The 5,191-nt window shown below is 36.2% G+C and overlaps 1 pseudogene; it reads right to left on the bottom strand.

Annotated features, from left to right (window-relative positions):
• Positions 1-4,122: 4,122 nt before the first annotated feature.
• LOC143685232 (U4 spliceosomal RNA) lies at positions 4,123-4,222 on the bottom strand (annotated as a pseudogene).
• Positions 4,223-5,191: the final 969 nt, after the last annotated feature.

The following is a 5,191-nucleotide window of genomic DNA, read 5'->3' as shown; positions in this document are numbered from 1 at the left end:
GGTGTCATTCCCTGGTTTAAAGCCCACAGATGGCTATCCATAATTCTCTCCCAAACTTCATAACATGTGAAGTGCACGGTGTCAGATCCCTGCCTGCTTCAGTGACTAATTTGCAAACCATCTCCTCACCTTTTGCATTCTGTTCTTCGTATATATCGAACCCATTTATATTTCTGGAAGTATGCCTTGTCTTTCTTGCCTCACGTCCTCTGCACAGCCTTCTGTTTCTTTCTGGCCATCCCACTGCCCTCACTCAAGTTAATCTGCTTCAGGGAAGAAACCATTTTTCACTTCCCTCTGAACTTCTGATGCCCAGAACATAGCAGTTACAGGCATATAATCATACCTGCCTTTCACATCATTTGGTAAATTCTTTGAGCATAATAACCGTATCTATTTAATCTTTATGCCTCACACAGTGTCTTTAGAAATGTACCTTACATTTAGTTTTCCCAATAAATTCTGGCTGAATTCTGTGGCAGCAGTGATAAAACTCTAAACCCCTATAATGACTTAAAATAGGGAAATTATATTCCAAGTGTAACAAAATGTGTATAAATGAACCATATGTGTTCATTGTATATGGGGTCTGAAAATGCCATAAAGTGTACATATGGTAGCAAGAACACAACCCTACTGTATTATTCAATGTGAGTCATGTAAAACTAATGTGCTAGCAATAAATGTTAATTAAACATTCAATTAACAATTTGCTTGCCCTTTTGAAACTTAGAATGGTTTGAAGGGGATTATTTAACTCTCTTAGAAGCATGTTCCTGGTAAATTTAAATAGATTTTTTTTCTCTCCATTAATTTCTTTAAAGTGTACAAGAGGCCAGCAAAATTATTCTATTGACCTCAAAGTTTGCATCTTTTTCTTCAAGAAAAGGTCTTGCAGAGTATGTAGAGGAGGACACACACAGCTAGTCATGTTTCTTTCAGAAGATTTTGGGTCCTCTGCTCTACAACCAGGATTCTGTGGGTCATCCAGATCATCTAATGGGGTTAGACGCACGCACCCCCCCCACCCACTCACCCACACCCACCCACACAAAGCTACTGCCATGCAGATCACAGGTATTCCAGTGTATCTATTCTGGGGTAGTTTGGGGTCCAGACAGTTTCCTAGTAATTCCAGGAACAAATCTTAGAAACTGCCTGGATCATCTAGTAGCTCCTCAGAATTTCATAGAGACATTGCATAGAACAAATCTATAGGCTCCACAAGGTCAGGAATCATCTCTTGTTCATTGTTCTTTCTAGTATCTAAAACTAAAAATGGTGCCCAGTAGGTGCTCAATGAACATTCATTTACTGGCAGAAGGAGCATAGATTTATAGGGCTGCAAGTGGGTGTACTCCTGTAAGCTTGGTAGCTCTCAAAGATAATTTGAGGAAGAAAATAAAGGATTTAGTCCTTAGTCACCCAAAGAACAACTGTGTTTACATTAACATCTGGTATTAGAGAACATCCATAGGAGAGTAATGGGATCCAAGATGCACTCACTAAATGACAATAGTACTTGGATGGTATTTGATTTTCAATGTAGAAAAACGCAAAAGAGAAAAAAAGGCCATATAGGGACAGAGATCATAGTGCATTAATTATAATGTACACTTTTTCACATTTTAACATCTCTAAAATAAGAATTCATTTTAAAATTAATGATAGTTGTTGAAATCAACAAGGAGAGCTGAAGGAATGAAACCATGCTCTTTGATAGCTGAGTACAAGGAAGAAAGCCTCTGAAGTAACTGCTGCAAAGTCATTAAGTAGGGAACTGACTTTATAGGTTTTTATTTGGGGGGCAAGAGTGGAGAGGAGGAGGCAGAGCCCCTCTGAATACAAGCCACAAAAATTCTATGAATAGAAGCAAAGTTTCAAGCACTTTAACATGCAAGTATTTAGCAAACAGGATATTGGTTGCCATAAGCAAGCAAAAAACAATGTCCTCCAGTTTTCTTTGAGAGAAACACCTGTGGTTACTTCTCAGCAACTCAGCTTACATTCAGGGACAGGTGGAATTTTCCCACTGGGGTGAGTAAGACCTGGGGGAAATGTTATGGGAAGAGGAGACTCAAGATATTTCAGGAAAATGCATGTTACATTCATTTTCAACTAGGTAACTTTTATGATGTAGATGCAATTGCCAACACGTAAGTGAATTTGGTCATAGGTTTCATGCTCTCATTTCAGTTGAGTTACAGTTGCACTACAGGTGTTGTATTTAATTGTTATTTAAAATATCTTCAAAAATAACATTATGACTCTGAATTGAAATGAAAAATTGCGTTCAGAGAGGGACTCTAACCATGCAGCAAGACATGTAGTTAGTAGTCCAAAAACAAGAAGCAATCCTAAAGGGAAGGACTGTAATCATTTATTTTCCTGTAAAGCAAAAACAAAGTGATTTACTAAATCTAAGGAAAAAATATCCTACAAGGAGATAAGCATGTGTTACCTTTTGCTTCTATTAACTATTAGATGCTAGGTAAGAAAGCAGCAGCATCAACGTTTGCAGAACAGGTGTCAGCAGCTTGGAAGAAAATCCCAGATGGGGATTAAAGAAAATGCTGCATCCCTAATGCTTTTGATCACAGAGAGCATTATGTTTTGTGACAAAACATGGATTGAGAAAAACTACACTGGATTTAAAAGGGTTGGAAAAATGATGGACTATAAATGTGAAGTTGTCTTAATGTGTTAAGCAATTTATTTCACCATTATTTTCCTTCTAAAATATTTTTAAATGTGATGTATGGTAAAACATCAATGACAAAATCTTTATTTTTTATAAATTAAAACATATATATAAGATATATATAAATTAAAAATTATAAGAGATAAGAAGGTATTGGGTCACAGTTTAATGGGAAGCATATTTTTCCTTTCTTTGTGAGTCACAATGGTGTATTACACCAACAGCCCTAAGATTCTATTTTATATTAATGTTAGCTGTATCCTGAAGTACTTAGAAAATCTTGGGGGTGGAGCAAGAGAAAGAAGCATTCATCAGAATTACCAAATCCAACATTGGTGATGAAAAGAAGTACAATGAATCAGAAAAGACTAAAAGAGATTGCAAAGAAATGTACCATGTAACCTAAATACAAGAAGATTGCTGTGGTTAATGTGGTTGAGTAAACAGTACAAGCTGCTCCCCAAACCGTTTAGAGTTCAGTCTCGAAGGTGTTGCCCTTGAATGAAGAACAGCCTATTTTTTAGAGACCATCCTCTTCAGTGGAGCTTTACAGGAAATATTTAAGGTACATAAGGGAGAAATGAATACATATGTTGGCAGCTGGATTAACGAATTCGGTCCTGTGGCCTCTTGAAGTGGAAGAAGATCAGTCACATGGTGTTTCTTTTCACATTTTAATGTCATCTGTTGCTGTTCTGTTCTAGCACTCAGCACAGGGTAGTACTGGATTGACCCAAAAGTGGATGTTGTCTGATCCTAGAGATGGTACATAGCTGGGTAAATCATTCATCTTTAAGTGATAGAATATGTAGTGGTGTTAGTCCCTTCCAATACCATGTCACTGTGCTACAAAATTAACTTATACTGATTTCATGACTGCATTTTTCATTGCCTTCTGAACTGCCACGCCCTCTGGAAATCAGTCTAGCTCTAAACGACTCAGGCAATGAGGCTTCCAATTTCTTCCCCTGGGAAACTAATGTACAGTCTAATAGACTGTTAGGAAATTGTTTCTGATATTCAGCCTACATTTTCTTTTCCTTAATTGCATCCCATTACTACATTCTAAATAATTTTTCTTCCTCCTTTATACCCTACAGATTCTTGTCTAGGGCCATTTCAATTTGGCCAAGCTTTATAAATTGAATTGCTTTTGTTCTTTGTTTCTACTGGAAGTCAAACTTTCTTGTTCCTAGCTTACTTGCTTGATATTCTGCAAATTCCTTTGCTGCTGGCTGTTTGTGAGATAGTCAAAAGAATTCCATTTACTAAGGATGGCCTGACCAGACAAGTATAGGAAATGGTATTGCCTTCCTTCTTATCCTGAATGCGAAAATTCAGTTAATAGCATGTTGACTGTATATTACCATACCAATTCTTTTTTTTTTTACTGGATAAACTTAGTATCTAGCTTATCCTTTCCATCTATATGGATTTTGTTTATTTGTTTGTTTTTGCAATTAGCAATAATCTTGCCTCAGATAAACCTCGTTGGCTACGATACTGCCACTGCATAAAGCACGTATATGTTTTTAAAATTGATATGCCTTAAATTGTTGATCTTCCTCTAAATAATATTTTGACTTTTCTCACATATACATGTCTTGCATTAAATAATTGTTTTGTGTCTCAGTGTGCTTTTTAAGATTACACAGTTTCTCCAAAACATTCAATAAATAAGAAATTTAGCTCAATTTTATGACTATGTTAATAAAGCGTAATCTGCATGTGAAGAATTAGCACACACCCTACAACAAATATCAATGAGCGCAAAGCTGCTTATTATTAAATGTTTTTTTCTTAATTTTTACATTTATATCAAAAGTTTATAGAATACTTTTAATGTCCACAATTACTTTGACATCTATTACGTTAGTTAAGCCTGATCCTAACTCTATGATTGATTTCCACGTTTGTTCTGAGTCCCAAGAGTTAGAAAGTAGCCAAACTAGGATTTACAATCCCATACACTGCGGACACACCCTCCTGACAGCAAATTGTTCTTTTCACTATACCTCTCTTCCCATAATACATTAACTATTACTCATTGGAATCTCAACTTGAAGTTTAGGCAATTTGTTGATGGGACATGGTGAAGCATTCTGAGATTTCAGTTATACTCTAAAATTGAAATAGGAGAAAAAAATAACTTAACGAAAGAGACTTACCACCTGCAGGAAAAAAGCCACCCCAGTGAATGGTTTGTTTCTTTAGAATCTGATTAAGAAGAGAGAATGCTTTTGAAAAATCTGAAACCTAGTAAATAATATTGTAGAATGTCAGAGGTAAATGTGTATTCATAACTGAAGGGTGATGATCTGACTTAAGACTAGGAAAGCTACCACGACTAGATATATAACTTTACTTGAAATCTCGAATGTAGCATTCATCATGTAAAAGACCCCCACCACCCTTTTTCTCCAAATAACTTTCTTGCACAGCAGTAGGAAAGAATACTAGAGGCACGAGTCCCTGGGCCACATTGTCCAG

Source organism: Tamandua tetradactyla, chromosome 5 (genome assembly GCF_023851605.1).
Source record: "Tamandua tetradactyla isolate mTamTet1 chromosome 5, mTamTet1.pri, whole genome shotgun sequence".
Classification (NCBI taxonomy): domain Eukaryota; kingdom Metazoa; phylum Chordata; class Mammalia; order Pilosa; family Myrmecophagidae; genus Tamandua; species Tamandua tetradactyla.
Note: the sequence above shows the minus strand (reverse complement) of the source record. Positions and strands in the feature narration are given on the sequence as shown.